Source organism: Neovison vison, chromosome 2 (genome assembly GCF_020171115.1).
Source record: "Neovison vison isolate M4711 chromosome 2, ASM_NN_V1, whole genome shotgun sequence".
Classification (NCBI taxonomy): domain Eukaryota; kingdom Metazoa; phylum Chordata; class Mammalia; order Carnivora; family Mustelidae; genus Neogale; species Neogale vison.
The window spans coordinates 183,508,739-183,525,964 of NC_058092.1; the positions used below are offsets into that span (position 1 = coordinate 183,508,739).

A 17,226-nucleotide genomic window follows, 5' to 3' on the forward strand; every position below is an offset into this window, starting at 1 on the left:
AAAAAAAATAGATTTAGGGGCACCTGGGTGGCTCAGTGGGTTAAAGCCTCTGCCTTCGGCTCAGGTCATGATCCCAGGATCCTGGGATGGAGCCCCGCATTGGGCTCTCTGCCCAGCAGGGAGCCTGCTTCCTTTCCTCTTTCTCTGCCTGCCTCTCGGCCTACTTGTGATCTCTGTCTGTCAAATAAATAAATAAAATATTTTTTAAAAAAGATTATTTTAGAGAGAGAGAGGGAGAGAGAGAAAATCTCAAGCAGACTCCCCGCGAGCACGGAGCCCAATGTGGGGCTCGATCTCACGACATTCCATCCAATAAGCAGATACTGGATCTCAGATCCAGCAGATCATGATCTCAGCTGAAACCAAGCATCTGATCCTCAACCGACTGAGCCTCCCAGCTGCCCCCTATTGACGTTTTGTAGGAATTTAGGGGTCTGGAGTCAAAAATGAGTTTGTTGGTTTTTTGCCTCTGATCTAGTTCAGGTGTTGATGGTAAATTAAAAGGCAAGAAGGAGGGAGGCGAAGTGCAGGTCTGAGAAGGGGTTCAGCATTTGGGGCTCTGCAGCCCTACTATGTGGACATAGCAAAAGAGTTCGGGCCCCCAACCAGCCAGCTCCAGCCTTGCTCAGCCTTCCAGAATTCTCCCTGTCCTCTGCCCGCATCTCCTCGGCCACCATCCTTTTACAAGCCAACATCATCTGTGTCTGAACTACTGCAACCGCCTCCTCCCCGCTTCATTCATTCCAGAAATAGTTACTGGGCACCTGCTAGTGTCCGGCACTGTTTGGGTCCTGGGGAGCAGGAGGGAATCAAACACAAGGAACTCCCTGCCCTTAGGAGGGACATTTTGGCAGAGAGATGGCCCTAAACAAAGGAATCCGCAGATTATTTCACATGGGAGAAAAGAGTGAGTATGCAGAAGAAAGTGGGGAGGGAGGTTTTTTTTTTTAAGATTTATTTCAGAGAGGGAGACAGCACAGGCTGGTGCAAGCATGAGCAGTGGGGAGGGGCAGAGGGAGAGGGAGAAGCAGGCTCCTGGGCAAGCTGGGAGCTAGAGGAGAACGCAGGGCCCAGGGCTCCATCCCAGGACCCCAGATCATGACCTGAGCTGAAGGCAGATGCTTAACTGACTGAGCCACCGAGACACCCCAGGAGGTACGATTTTTAAGTTTGGAGGTGAAGGTGTCTGCATCTGTATCTGCGCAAAGGTTGGCGCAGGAGAGGGAGTGAGCCCTGTGAGTACCCGGGGGAGAGGTGTTTTGGGAGGACGGAACAGCCACTGCAGAAAAACTCAAGGGAAGAGTGGCCTGGAACTGTCCTGTCCCTTGAAAAGCAAGGAGGCCAGTGTGGCTGGGGGAGGAGGGGGAGGGAGGGACGCAGTGAGGTTAGAGGGGGAAGGGGAGAAGAACACTTGGAGGCATTTGTTCTCTCCTTTCTGTAAAACTTTCCAGTGGCTTCCAGTTCTGGGCCCCTAAGACACCCCGCCCCGCCACCCCTCAGACACCAATGCCTCCCACTGTCCCCCTCACTGCTTCGCCAAGCTCCTTCCCACCACGAGACCTTTTCCCTTGTGACGCCCTCTGCCTGGAAAGTGCCTCCCCCACCGTCTCCTGGCTGGCTTATTCTTAACATTCTGATCTAATCTCAATCAGCCTTTTTTGGGTGGACCCCTTGTTAAGTAGCCCCCACTTCTTGATTATCCCTGTACTCTCTGTTCTCTACGCATTCATGACTACTTAGAATGATCTCGCTTGGTTTACATATGAGTGGTCTGTCTACTCCTCCGGAAAGGAAACCGCACAAGGTCTCCTCTGGCTTGTTCACTTTGATCTCCCCAGAGCATTCCTCAATAATTACTTGTTGAATGGATGAGGTATTTGGTGACCTCATCTTCCTGGGAATTCCTCTGATTAAAGGGGTGGCTTCTGGGAGTCATCTTAGCACTGGGACTAAACTGTCTTAGCAGAAGGACTGAACTATTGCCCCATCCGGAAGACTTTTGTCCTAGTGGAAGACTGATTGTATGTCATGCTGGGACACGAGCATTCTTTCCTTCTGTCTCTAAGGAAATGCTTTGTGCCTTCCACCTTCTGTTCACTCTCAGGTGATTCCAAGGTCATGCATGCTTTCTTCCTCCTAATATCATTTCAGTTGGCCGGTTCTCTCTCAGAATGGGAGGGTGGGGGGCTGGCATTTCTGAAATCAGTGATTTCTGAGATTTGAGAGGTCCTCAGGGACCATTTGGCCAAAGGAGTCCAGAGAATCCATGTGACAGATGGGGAAACTAAGGCCTTCAGTATGGAAAGAATGTGTCCAGGAGAATTGGTGGCAGATCCCAGGGAGAGAAGTCATCAGACAAGGAGTTGCAACCCTGGGGGTTCACTGATACCCCTAACATTACATAAATAATATTTTAAAAAAGATTTTATCTATATATTTGAGGGAATGAAAGCGAGAGCACAAGCAGGGGGAGCAGCAGAGGGAGAGGGAGAAGCAGACCCCACTGAGCAGGGATCCTGACGTGGGGCTCGATCCCAGGACCCTGGGACGGCCTGAGCTGAAGGCAGCCACTTAACCAACGGAGCCACCCAGGTGCCCCTAAAATTACATAAATAATGTCCTGATTAGTCATGTTTCTGAGAAGTTTCATCATTGTCTTAAGGGGTTTCTGTAACGCCTTAGAAGTTAAGAACACTTTAAGGGGCATGGACTGCTTTGAGAAAACTAGAACTGAACTCCCTGGGGTGTCTTGTTACTGTTCTTCTAGTAAGTAGCAGTGCCAGACTCACAACAGATGGCCCCAAACTAGCTACTGAACGAATGAATGAGTGAATGAATGAATGGATAAGGAGTGAATAGAGTAACGGACTGACACATGAGCTCATCTCCTCCATTTAATTCCAGCGTTCCTTTGACTGAGCCACAAATGCAAGAAGCTAACCATAGCCCAACAAGGACAGAGGACCTTGGATTCCTCCTGACTATCGACTGTTGTGCCCCTGCAGGCTGCTCTCCCAGACTGATTGCCTGCAAGTGCTTTCTGGGTTGGGGGGACCTTGAGAAGCAATCTCTGAGCCCTCTGTTGGACAGACTGTCAGCTGCCTGAAGATAGTCCTATTGTATGTAAAAGACTCAAGCTTTCCAGGTCCCACTCCACCCAGCCTCTTGCTCAGCTCCGGTCCTTGGCCACTGCAGCTTGGGCTGGGACACTGAGAGGGACAGGAGCCGGAGAGGGGTGAGTAGCTAGAAGGCCCAACTTTCCTGCCTTTTCTGAGCATGGACTAGTGATTCTTCTGGCGGTGGGTTGGTTTGGAACCTAAAAGGTCTATTTCTGGGATAAATGAGAAAGGAATAAAGAGCTGGACCTAGGGCAGGGGATACTGAGAGGTGGGGAGTGCATGGGGGCCCCGGCGACTGTTGACTTGGAGGCGTCACTGTCACCACACCTATTCTGATGAGAGCTTGGTGACTCTCATGGGGAGTTCTGAGACTTTCATGCTTTATCCGACAGCAACTACCAGGGAAGAAGACTGCACATGGAGTCTGGAAGCTTGGATCTGAGTCTTAGCTTGGCTACTTAGGAACTGAAAGGGCCGGTCTTGGGAGACAGAGCAGGGTTCAAATGCTCGCTCTCTCCTTGCCTGCTGTATAACCTAGGGGAAGCGGCTTCATTTTTCTGAGCCTCTGTTTCCTCATCTGGAAGAGTGGGACCCGGATCCATGTTGGCCCCCACCAGTCCGTTAGCACCTTCCGCTGGTATTTGGCGACATGCTCAGGAGGAGGGAATGTTCCATGTCGCGTTGGATCGTCCCGAGGGCAGTGTGTGCCCCCGACTGCTTCGGGATCAGGCAGGCTACTGTTTCTCCGTCTAACCTCAAGGCCTCCTGCTCTGGCTCTGGGCTTAGGGGACTTCAGTGCTTACTCTGGTGTTCCCTCTCCTCACCTGGAGTCTTTGGTCCTTCTCCAGATTAGATCCCACAGATGCAGCTGGTTCATAAAGTAGATGGAGCAAAATGAGCGATTATCAGTCACAGAAATCTCATCTCACCACCTGCCAGAGGCTGGGTGCAGGCCGGGAGAAAGGGGGATACGGTAGAGATGGAATGATACCAGAGGATGTTTCTTGTACCCCATGGAAGGCTTGCTGGGTCGCTGAAAGCTCCCAGGTAATTCCAAAATGCAGCAAAGCTCGAGCTCCAGGAGGCTCGAGGAAGGGAGCTCAGAAGCCCCGGGCTCTCCCAAGGACAGCTGCTTAACAGGCAGCTGCTTAACAGGAACCATAGGGCAGCTGTGCAGCACGGGGCCCAGAGCCGAGAGCGCTGGTCCTAGTCCTCCTCCTCTGGGATTCTGTGCTGCTATGGCCAAGGGCCAGCCCTCCCAGGGCCTTAGCTTCTGGCTGGTATGAGGAGGGGCTTAAGCCCAAGCCATGGTTAACATCAAGAATCACTGGGGTGCTTATAGAAATGGCTCCAGGGGCCCTGGGGTGGCTCAGTTAGTTAGCATCAGACTCTTGATCCCAGTTCAGGTCATGATCTCAAGGTCATGAGTTCAAGCCCCGGGATGGACTCCATGCTGGGTGTCAAATCTACTTAAAGGAAAAAAAAAAAATACAGACTCCTGGGGCCTAATTCAGGGGGTCTGGAATTCAGACCAAGGAGCCTAGTGACTGGGTATGTGGGCCTCTACTGGCAGGGAGGGTCCTACTGCCATTCTGTCCACAGGACCCACCTGGATCTGGAGGGGACTCATCCTGGATCCCCTGTCTCACAAAGACTGGGAGGGGATGAAGCTTCCAGAGAAGGTTCCTTATTCACTGTCCCGGGGTTCTGACACCAAGCTGTCACTGTGGGATCAGTGCCTGCCCACAGGGCTTTGTAGGGCGAGGGGACTGCCCTTCACAACACAGCATAAACCCGTGTGGTAAGTGATCTGCCAAATCCCCTGACATTTGCCAAGCACTGTGGAGATAGGCTAAGGAGTTCTGCTGGGCAGAAGCTTCCAGAAGGGCAAATTTGACCAGTAACCATCCCTCCTCCTACACCACTCCACGGTGGTCTTGAGAAAAGGAGGAACCTATAAGCATATGAACTGAACCCTCGTTTGCCTCAAGCCTGGAGTTTCCAGCCCACCCGTGTACCTTCAGTTTTTTTTTCTGTATCAGTTTCTGGCAGCTAGGGCAGGGTGGGGACCCGAGAGTGGGATTTTATGGGACTTGGTGGGGTAGAATAAGTGAAAGTTCTTAGAAAGTTTATTTCTAAGGAAAGAATGGGAAAGTCAGTCGGTGAGGGGTTGGGGGGGGAACCAAGTCATGGGTCTCCTTCTAGGTTCCTTCCCCGCCCTGCTAGGAGTGAGAAATGCAGGAGAGGAAGAAAGGTCCATAGATAGGCCAGACCGTGCAGTAAGCCCTGCATGCTGGATTCGGGCCTGAACTCCCTCTCCGCTGTGTAGGAGGGGATCTGGGCTTTCCTGGCCGGTCCACAGGGCTCGGGAATTCCTTCTGAAATACAGGTGGGATTTCCCTCAGTTGCCAGTGAAATCAGGAGTCGCCATCTCGAAGCACAGTTTCTGTTGTGGGGCTTTTAGGTCTGCGGGGGACTGAACCTTGGGGGCTGCTGGGACTTCCTCAAACACTTGGTCATTGTGAAAATGCAGAGCCCCTCAGCTTCTGGTCCCTTCTGGTGGGGCTTTTAGCATGATGCCCTTTGTCCTCCAAGCAGTCTTTACCTTTTATTGAAATAGTTGGCTGGTATTCCTCCAAGGACTTGAAGGGCCAATGGGACCTTGAGCAAGCTCCGTGAGGACGGTGGCTGGCCGGCGGCCCCTTGGGCCTCGATGCTGTCCACATAGGACCTCGGACACTCCGCAGACATTATTGCTAAGTCAGTGAACCCGGCGCCATCCTCCGAAACTCCAAAAACCCCACAGAAACTTGAAAGTCCAACAGTAGGGGATAGTGAGTGAGTCTGGCATGGGCATCAGGATAGAACAGCACGTAGCCTTTTGGAAAAGCTAATTATGAAGGCTAGGCAGGAATACAGAAAAATACAAATGACGCAGGAAGAAAAGACAAATGGAAACGGGTGTGAAATTATGGGCGGTGACCGGGGAAGGTTTTTCTTAAAAATTTAACTGTTGCAACATTATTATAATATAAAAACCACACTTTAGCGGTGGTGTTCATGATAGGCCTGACTGGGGTGAGGCTGGCTGGAAGTCCTTTAACTTGATCCTAACTCAAGGGCCATATTCCATTTGTTCACGCCTCACCCCAGGGTGCATAGTAGGTGGTGAGTAAATACTCCTTCAGCTCGTGACTCAGCGGGAAGCTAGAAACAAAGGCTGAGGTTTTTTTCTCCAGGCGCCCAGAGGTAGTTTGACTGCAGAAGGACTTGGAGGAAGAAAAACATCTGATCCACAAACTAACAACCAAAGGGAAGTTTAAATACCGTGACTTTTGTCTTGAGTTCATGTAAGTTTGTTCCTTTCAGTTAAAGTGGTTTAAGTACACGCATAATCAAAAAAATTTCACTTTTTTTTTTTTTTTTTTTTTGATCTTCAGCTTTTCGTGGGTGTGAATAAAATCACATAAAAAAGAGAGAAAATCCTTGTCCACATGGGGATCCCTTTCTAGGCTCGGGGTCCTGTGAGGATGGTAAAGACCTGCCTTCAGGGAGAAGTGGTTCCCTCATTGACTTCCCCCTCGGTCTTCCCTTTGACCTCTGTCTTGCTACAAGTAGAGGCCTCTGTGGAGCTGGGAGGCAGGGCACTTGCTGCCACCATTCCCTTCCGGGGGTCCTGGTGCATAGGGTCAGACTCGGTCATTGTCACCGAGGCCTTTTTGTCAGCACACGGAAGGACTTGACTCGTAGACAGAGAACAAGTAGGGTGTTTTTGGTTTGGTCTGGCCTTTCCTAACTGAAGGTCCTGCCTTAGAACATTCCCTCACTAACCACCCCGCATCTAAAATACAACCACTAGTTCCTCCTTGAGGGTAAGGTTTTGAAAGCTCCTGGTCAGGCACGGATCTGGAAAGGGAGACTCTGAGTCATTTCTCTGGGGGAAGAACGACAAGGTGAGTCAGCTCCGGGATAATTAGCCACCAGATTACACTGGGAGATGTTGTACCTGGGAGTTGTGGGGTGTCACTATTGGATGGGGGCCGGGGCATGGGCGGTGAAAGGACTCACCCAAGATACAGCAAAGAAAATACTCATGGTGTGCGTGTAGCAAAGGATGCCCAGAGCAATTCTATTTTTTTCCAGAGAGTCTCCCTGGACTACTAATATTAAGTAATCTATCCAGCCAGTTGCTCCCTCAACTAGCAAGACCCTGAGAGTATGAACCCAGCACAACGGATGGTTGATTTCTTACCCGTTGTTTTCTAAGCTGTGCGCTAAGGACCCTGCCCACACGCAGTAGACCCTCAGTCCTCCAACCACTCTGAGGCAGGGAACACTCCTACTTCATGGGGACAAAAGTCAAGGTTCAGAAAACTGTGATTTGCCCAGGATCTGGCAGTTAACTATAGTAATGCTAATTAACAGGCAGCAATCATGAGTACTTCCTAGGAGAGGGTTTCCTGTTTGAACCCACTCAATCCTCACAACATCCTTCTTTTTTTTTTTTTTTTTAAGATTTTATTTATTTATTTGTCAGAGAGAGAGAGGGAGAGACAGAGAGCACAAGCAGGCAGAAGCAGTGAGGGAGGCAGGCTCCCCACTGAGCAAGGAGCCCAATGTGGGACTCGATCCCAGGATTCTGGGATCATGACCTGAGCCGAGGCAGCGGCTTAACCGACTGAGCCACCCAGGCGTCCCTCCTCACAACATCCTTGTGAACCAAGGTGACATCAGTCCATTGTAACAAGTGAGGAATCTGGAAGGTTCTCTGAACCCCCACATTGTGTATGGTGAGGGTTGGCTCCACCTGTGTCCAGTCCACAACATGTGCTGAGAGCCTGCCGTGTGCCAGGAACACCAGGCTGCCCTGGTGACCAGACGCAGTCCCTGTCCCCGTGGAGCGTCCCTGCTGGTGTCCCCGTACCAGGATGGTGTGGAGATGGGCCAGAGTAGGGAAAGGGGTGGGACAGCCAGGAGTAGACCACCCAGAGGTCATGGGGCCCAGGTGGGGAGTGGCCCTGCCTCCTGTCGCTCCTGCCTGGGAAGGGCCATGGAGTGGCCCTAACCTCATCCTTTGTGGCCTCTGCAGGTAATGATGATCCTCTTTGGGAGACTGAAGCAAGAGGTCAGGTGTCTCGAGAGCCCTATTATCTCAGGGCCTTGGACCTCCATGAGCTCTTGCCTCACATGCCCATTGTCGGGTTTCTCCCTACCTCTGTTTCACAGACAGACCATAGAAGAAGAGATGGCCACCAGTGGATCGTATTAGAGAAGCTCCTCCCAAGGAGACATTGAGGCCAAGATTACATTTTGGCTGGGAAGGAATCATGCCTCATAGGTGGCCCTGGCTTTGGAGGGCCTGGCAGGCTGTGATCTGATATGACTTGGGTTGTAACAAGCCAGTTGGCTGCTGAGTGGTGACAGGATTGGTGGAGAGGAGTGTGGACTCCCCCCACATCCCCTACGGCCCCCCCAAGGGTCAGCACCATGGGAGCCCACCTTGGCCTGAGTTCTGGAGGCCTGCCCTGGAATGGAGAGGTCAGCTCTGTTCAGCATCTCTGGAGCATGGCCTCCCCCAATCAACTTCTAGTCTCAGCTTCCTCTTCGGGGCAAGTCTCAAAGGATTAACTGTGTTCGTATGTGAAAGGTGCTTAGAGCAGCGTGTGTCTTCAGTTCCCACATCTAGTGTGTCTCCTTGTAGCTTTTGTCTCTACTAAGATAATCCTTTCGGTCCCTCTTCCAGCCCTCTGCCTCTGGGGAATCATGTATACTCCCAAGGACTTCCAACTATACCACACCTCAATGGTAAGGGCGCCTATTTACTGGGTGCTGACTCTGTTCCTTATTGTCACCTGCAAGTCTTCACATGGATACCCTTGTTTGATCCCCAGTGTTCCCAGGAGTTTGCAATCCTCACCCCATTTAATGATGGAAAAACTGAGGCATGTGGGCATGTGTGGTTAACCCACACGCCTGACATCATGGCTAGGAAGGGTCTCCAGCCTGGACTTCCAACCATCCATTTGTCTGCTACCGTATGACCCTAATGTTTAGAATCCACAGGAGAATTGGAAGAAGGAACACAGACTTAGGCCTGTGAATGTCAGAGTTTATTTGTTTGCTTTTTTAAAAAAATCAAAAGATGACTTTCAAGTTGGACGTCTCAAATTTTCCCTGGTTCTATTCTGTTCTGTTGCATCTCCTAGGGAAGGCATTCTTGCTAAATTTTGCTGAACTCTCTTCTACTCAGAAAGAGGCACATTTTCTCTGGCTCAGTCACCTGTACAGATGGGAAACTGCTGATCAGTCAATTCTTTCAGGTGCTGGAGAAGAGTCTTGTGAGGTCTCAAAACCTCTCTGACCCTGTTCCCTGAAGCAAGAGGGACCTGGTCGCTTTCCACTAGATTGGTTTCTGGTCCCCAGCCGCAAGAAACCTGTTCAGAGATTTGCAGGCTCTCTCCTTCCTCAGGGTTTTATTTTACCTTAATTTGTTATTTTTCATATTCTAGAACAGTTAGAAATTAAATAAAAGTGTAAAGAAGTAGGGGAATAAAATAATCCCCAAGATCTCCTCTCCTGACCTTTTTATACGGATTAGACTTGACTTTGAACCCAAGGGAGGGCCTACCAGGTATGCTTGGCACGGCTGGGGCCTGTGGCAGGGACACAATCCTTGCCCTGAGATTTGAGCTGGTGAACATGGAGAGCAGTTTTCAACATTTTCCGTTTCAACCAGTGTTTGTAGAGCACCTGCTGTGACCTGGGATCTTCTACAGGCTTGGTGTATATCAGCAAACAAAAGACCGCTATCTTCGGGAGCTTATATTCTAATGGGGCAGGCAGACCACGAGTTGATAAATGCTATAGAAAAAAAAGAAAAGGAAGTGGGCTGGGGTAGGGGGTGTGTGGGAGGTGGCTGCCGCATAAATGGGAGTTAGCCTTCCTAAAGTCATATTTGGGGCACCTGGCTGACTCAGCATGCAACTCTTGATCTTGGAGTCATGAGTTCAAGCCCCACGTTGAGTGTAGGGTTTACTTAAAAAAAAAAAAAAAATCAGAGTTGAGTCAAGACTTGAAAAGATGAGAGATTTAGTCATTGGGGTATCTGGGAATAGAGTGTTTCAGTCACCAGAATAGCTAAAATCTCAAAGAAACAAACTCCAACACAAACATCAGGAAGGGGCCGCCCGGAAGATAAGTCTGAAAAGGGGCTAAGGGGAAGAAGGAGGGCTTGTGCGCCTGTGCTAGTCACACGGTGGTGGCTCTGTTGGGTGGGGTGATTTATCCGACCTGGAGACCCGGCTCTGCCCAAACCTCCCGGCCAACGGAAATCAGCTCTGACCTTGGCTCTTTCACTGCTGGGACACGGCCTTGCGTGAGCGGTATACTCCCTGGGCCTTAGTGGCCTTGACTGTAAAAGAAGACAGCGACCCCCTGACCGCGCTCTGGTGTCCTGCCTCCTCTGTCCCTAAGAGCCCTCAGTAGTACCAATAGTACTAATAGTACTAACAGCAATAATGGTAAAGTCACAAAGAAGATGGGCAATTGCAGCATCTTTCTGGGATGAATAAGTTAATTATTCTTATGATAGAGACCTTTAAAAACCAAAAGCAAAACCATTTGGCTTCTGTGGTTTCTGAGGAAAAGAGGGGTAAGTGCCTGGCCTTTAGTCAGGAGAAAAAAATGTGGTAAAAGAGGCAGAAGGCTTCCTCGGATGAGCATTTAACCGTCTTCCCTTTTTGTGGGAACTGCGTCCCAAGAGGGCCCCTCTTGGCTGCTCTGGCCTTAGCTCAGGTTCGGAACAGCTGCAAGCAGCCAACTGTCGGTTTGGGAAGGTTTGGGAAGTATTACGCAAAAGGTAAAGAAAAAAACAACAACAACAACAAAAAACGGTCATTGAGAATGGTTAAAAAACATAGAACCTGGTCAAGTTTTCCAGCCCTTAGGCTGTAGGGGCCAGAAATATAAAACTGTGTTCTCACAATCCACTGAGTAGCTAAAAGGGGGAATTTGAGAGCACCACATTGTCACCACACTGTCAGACACTTGGTTTTGCCCCAAACTCCAGGATTTGGAGGGAAGGACTCCTCCTACTCATGACAGAGAGGAGTGTTTGTTTTTTTTTTAAAGACAGGGCAGAGGTGGGATGGGCTTGCTGGGGACGTAGGACTGAATAAGAGAAGATTCCCCCGCAGAAGTACATCCAGAAAGGAGAGCTCATGGGAGGGGTCACAGGAAATGGGCTGGGGTATAGGGTGTGAAGTGAGAGTCGGGGTCTAAAGTCAGATTGCCGAAAGTCAAATCCCACCTCTGTGTCTCAGTTTCCTCATCTGTAGAATAGATTAAAAAATGATGCTTACTGGGGCGCCTGGGTGGCTCAGTGAGTTAAGCCTCTGCCTTCAGCTCAGGTCATGATCTCAGGGTCCTGGGATTGAGCCCCACATCGGGCTCTCTGCTCAGCAGGGAGCCTGCTTCCCTCTCTTTCTCTGCCTGCCTCTGCCTACTTGTGATCTGTCTTTCAAATAAATAAAATCTTAGGGAAAAAATGATGCTTACCTCACAGGGCAATTGTAATAAGCTTGTGAATTAATACACGTGAAGTCCTTAGTATAGTACTTATATCTTAATGAAACAGCCAATAGTGGGTGCTGTGGGTTGTATGAGGGTTTTGTTGTTGTTGTTGTTTTTGAGATGTACTTATTTATTTGTCAGAGAGAGAGCACAAGCAGGGGGAGTGGCAGGCAGAAGGAGAAGCAGACTCCCTGCTGAGCAAGGAGCCTGATGCAGGACTCAATCCCAGAACCCTGGGATCATGAGCCAAGGTGAAGGCAGGTGCTTAACTGACTGAGCCACCCAGGCATCCCTGTGTGAGTTCTGTCTAAGAAATATCTGAGTGCTTTTCATTGAGGGCTGGCTATTCAGGGAATGTTTTCAATGCAAGCATACTTTCAGACTATGTATCTCTCTTCTTTCAAACCCAGATTTTCCTTAACCTTGAATCACCATTTTTTTTTAAGTCAATGCTGTAGAAATAGAATTCAAGTGTAGGGGCCAAGAGCAGGTGACCCCCAAATGTGCCACTTTGACATATCAATTATTTTAAATAAAGCTCACTTAAGAAAGAGTCAATGCAAAAGGAACACTGTGGCCACCACCATTTGTCTCCAGAAAGCAAGAAATAAATCTCCTATGTGACGTGTTCCCTCCCTGTATCAAGAGGTAAAAATATATCCTTATCACAAGAGAGGGGAAGTTTAGAGCCAAGAGGGCTGTGTTTATACCCTTGTTATGACTTCTTGCTCATTTACTATCCCAGTCCGAATTCCCGTTAGTGCTCCTTACCAACCAAAGCTCCCAGAGTTAAGTTTTCTTTGTAGTGTGAATTCCTCATCGGTTTATTGTCTCTATGTCTAAAAAGTAAAAAAACGGCCTGCCTTGAGCATTTCGTTGGGTCTCAATTTCATTATTGGGCCTCCGTGTGCACAATTAAACTTTGCGGTTTTTTTTTTTCTCCTATTAATCTCTCATGTCAATTGAATTCTTAGACCAGGTGGAAGAATCTTCAAGGGTATCGGGACAGGTGAACATCACTATATGTGATTTCAAATTTTCTAGTAGCCACATTTTATTTATTTATTTATTTATTTAAAATTTTATTTGTTTATTTGACACAGAGAGAAAGAGAGAGAGATCACAAGTAGGCAGAGCAGCAGGGAGGGAGAGAGAGGGGGAAGCAGGTTCCTCGAAGAGCAGAGAGCTCAATGTGGTGCTCGATCCCAGGACCCTGAGATCATGACCTGAGCTGAAGGCAGAGGCTTAACCCACTGAGCCAGCCAAGGCACCCCTAGTAGCCACATTTTAAAAAGTAAAACAAAATCGGCAACATTAATTTTAATAATATATTTTAACCCAATATATCCAAAATATTTCAATGTACAGTTAATATAAAAATTATTAAGATTTTACGTTTTCTCTTACTGTATCTTTGAAATCCAATGTATATTTTACAAATATAGCATATCTCAGTTCAGATTAGCCAAGTGCTTACTAGCCACAGGCTACAATGTTGGTCAGTGCGTGCAGTTCTTTTTTTTTTTTAAGATTATATTTATTTATTTGAGAGAGCGAGCAGGAGAGAGCTTACAAGCTGGAAAGAGAGGCAGAGGGAGAGGGAGATGAGCAGGGAGCCTGATGTGGCCCTCGATTCCAGGACCCTGGGATCATGACTCAAGCTGAGGGCAGATGCTTAACTGACTGAGCCACCCAGGCGCCTGGACAGTGTATCTCTAAGTTATGGGAGGATGGTTCTGGGCAGTGAGCTAGGGTGGGCTAGTTAGGTTGGGCCCTGAGTTCCTCCCAATCACCGGTATGATATCCAGAAAGGCCTGGGAAGGGGGGGGTGTCTTCTGGTCACATGGAACGAGGAGGATCTTGATGCAAGCCCTGAAAGCTCAAGAGTGTGGTTTTGAATTGTGATCTATTGAGCAAGCTGTTGCTTGCCCCCAACCGTCTTTTCCTTTCTCCCCACCAACCCCATCCTGTCTGAAAACTACAGGAGTCCCTAGAGGCAGGGATTTTGCTGAATTGTTCTGCCTGCATTCCCACCAGCCAGGAAAGAGAGACTACCCCATGTCCCCTTGGGAAAGCGCCCTTTGGTCCAACTCAAGGAGATTTCATTTTGGTCTTTAACATAGGGTGTGCTTTGGGGAAGGCTGACTTGATTTTGAGGACAAGACCCCTTCATCTCTTTAGACATGAATTTTCATGTCTCTCCTCCAGTTCGTTTTTTACAAGGTTGTTTGAAGAGGGTCTCATGTCCTTATTTTCAAGTTTTGGGATAGAGTGGAAGGGACCTAACTCTCATCTCCATGAGCCAGCCATATTATTACCTCCGTGGATATTCTAAAACCAAAAAGAAATTCTATTCTTGTTTCATCTGTGATGAAATTGCACTGTCTACTTAACCTAGAGCTCTTCTTCTCCTTCACCCTTCCTGACTACTTCTTACAACGAGCCTTTAGTAGTCCCAGTCCCATCGCCTTCAGGTAAATCGCTTTGATCAGGCTGTTCCTGAATGCTAATCTCTAACTCAACTTCTTTAGTCTCATTGTGCCCGAAGGGTGGTTATCCAAAGAATGCTCTCCATTTATGATACTTAAGTTAAATTTATGTCAACAATCAAAATATTTTTGAGTGTTTCTTCCTTAATTACTAACATGAGAGACAATTTTAGAACACAAAATTTTCCTCTGGAAAAGAGGAAGAGGAAACATTATCCTACTGTCTAGAAAACATCACTATTAACTTTTTGGTAATTGATGGTTATTTGAGCCCCATTATATTCTATATCCCTGGAATAATCTAAATGAGAAGACAAGACTAGCACATGCAAAAAATAAGAATTATTCAATACAGAATTAATTCATTTATTCATTCATTCAGTGCCTTGCACTGACATGCAGGAAAATGCTGAACTACTGTAGAAGTTTAGTCCATTTGGGGAAAGCATCAAATAAAGGTCATCAGACGTAGAGGATATTACTTATGCCAGAATGCCAGAAGAACAACTTATGCCAGTAGATACTGCCTTTTTGAATGGAGGATGAGCAATATCCCTTCACTCTTTAGGAGGGGTTAAAAATTAGGACTGGTTGTAAGAAAAATTTTTACTGCCTCACTATAAACCATGACCAAGCCATGAAACTTCTAAACTGCATTTCACTAAGCGATTCTGTTCATCTCTCATGTTTGTGATCAAGACAGAAAAAAAAAAAAAAAGGCATAGAGTCTGGCAAAAAATAAGAACGAACTAACGTGCTGTAACTTAATTGGTAAATGTGGTCAGCCTCAGGATTGACACCAAAGAGCCGTTGAAGATCTGGTTAATATTCTGTGGTTATAAATGAAGGGACAAAGCCTTCCCTCTTCCTTAATGACCAATAACGTTAACTAAAATTGCAGGTATGTGGCTGGAATTTCAGTGTGTGTGTTTGGGGGAGGAGGAGTGAGGTTGGGCGGTGAAGCTTAGGATATATTGTCACTGGGTTGGGGAACTTGCCTTCTCTGCAGAGGAAGCTCAGAGCCTTGAGGTGGTAAACTGATGAATGCCTTATGGGATTGGTGGGAACTGATGATTAAATTAGTTTGGGGGACACCTATGGGGCTAGGTAGTCCCATAGAGCAGGGTGTAAAATAATGGCAATAAGGGAAAATGAGAGGGAACCCTGTGTTCTAGTGGTGTGTGCCACTTTGAATTACCAAAGGCAGGATGTGACAGTGGTGATCTCTGGAGGGAAGGTGACAAGAGATTTGTCCTTTCTTTTGAGTCCCTCCCCCATTGCTACTCCCCAGCGGCCTCCTTTTCCATGGTAAGCATGTATTAATTTTTGATTAGAAAATAAAATTTACTGGAGAGATACAAAAATAACTTAGAATAGTATTGATAGATTGCCTTGGGAAAAAGATAAGTCAAATAAGGACCTCCTTTCTTGATCATTTTCAAAAGACTCAGTTCCCCCTAACCTGCACGTATACTCCTGTTCCCTTACGTTTGAAATTTTCCCTAAAAGATTTGTTTCCAATATTTTTGATCCCTCTGAAAATATTTCCAAGAGAAGTAACACATCCCACTGTTCCCAGTTATTTATTTATTTATCAAAGAGTTTATTTATTTATTTATTTATTTGACAGAGATGCAGTGAGAGAGGGAGTGGGAAAGGGAGAAGCAGGCCTCCTGTGAGCAGGGAGCCAGATGTGGGGCTTGATCCCAAGACCCCAGGATCATGACCTGAGCCGAAGGCAGGTATTTAACTGACTGAGCCACCCAGGCACCCCTGTTATTTATTATTAATAGTATCTACATATGGCTCTTTTGTTGCAACTTTTGGTTCTTTCAAGCCCTATAATTTTTAGAATTGGAATGTCATTTTTGAATGGAGGTAGCATCTGAGAAATTCTTTTTTTTTTTTTTTTTAAGATTTATTTATTTATTTATTTGACAGAGAGAAATCACAAGCAGGCAGAGAGGCAGGCAGAGAGAGAGGGGGAAGCAGGCTCCGTGCTGAGCAGAAAGCCCGACGTGGGACTCGATACCAGGACTCTGAGATCATGACCTGAGCCGAAGGCAGCGGCTTAACCCTCTGAGCCACCGAGGCGCCCCTGAGAAATTCTTTTATGCCTTTTGAAATAGAATTTATTTTTTTAGAGCACTTTAGGTAGCATCTGATGAGTTCTTTTATGCCTTTCTAAAATATAAATGGAATTTATTTTTTAGAGCAGTTTTAGGTTCCCAGCAAAATTTCACACAAAGTACAGGGATTTCCTCTATACCCGCTGCCCCTTGTTTTTCTTGTCAAATTATAGACCCGAACTCTGATGCGGGAGCTCTGCGCCTCCCCCTTTTCCAGTCCAAGATGAAAACCCGGAAGTCAGCAAACTTTTAGATACTTAGCAACACCTGAGGAAGCTTCTGGATTAGCACCCTGGAGTTCTTCAACAAGGAGAGACCGGCTCTAGTACACTGGAAGTGTGGCTTTAGTGATAAGAAGGGGAAGATCTAGGGAAGGAGCCCAGCAGGGAGATGCCCAGGAGCCTGTGCCCTCTCTCAGGGCACCACCTGCAGGCACCCATCCACTGACACCCTGTGAGAGGATTAAGAACACAGTAGTCGCTGCTCCCTTGGGACTGAGACTTAGTGACCACAAGACTCCCTGTCCATGAAAGGGCCAGAGGAGGAATGAGCAGAACTGAAAGAACAGGAAACTCAAAGGTTCCTGGTATCCATGAATAAAGTGGTCACTTTTCATTTTTCATTTTTTTATTTTTAAAAAGATTTTATTTATTTGTCAGGGGGAGAGAGAGAGATCACAAGCAGGGAGAGCAGCGGGGAGAGGGAGAGGGAGAAGCCAACTCCCCGCTGAGCTGGAGCCGGATGTCGGGCTCGATCCCAGGACTCCAGGATCATGACCTGAGCCAAAGGCAGACCCTTAACCGACTGAGTTACCTAGGCGCCGGATAAAGATTTATTTTTTAAGGCTGATTTTTTTTAAAGCATTTTGTTATGAAAATTCTAAAAAAATAAAGTAGAGAGACTAGTGATTTTCTCATT

General features: G+C 47.6%; 1 protein-coding gene across 1 annotated transcript in view; it reads left to right on the forward strand.

The window, feature by feature from the left end:
* Positions 1-3,144: 3,144 nt before the first annotated feature.
* SRGN (serglycin) overlaps positions 3,145-17,226 on the forward strand; it is a 28,981-nt gene continuing 14,899 nt past the window's right edge. The window contains exon 1 of the mRNA XM_044239664.1: positions 3,145-3,235. The gene's annotated coding sequence lies outside the window, so the exon portion shown is untranslated. The remainder of the gene's footprint in view (positions 3,236-17,226) is intronic.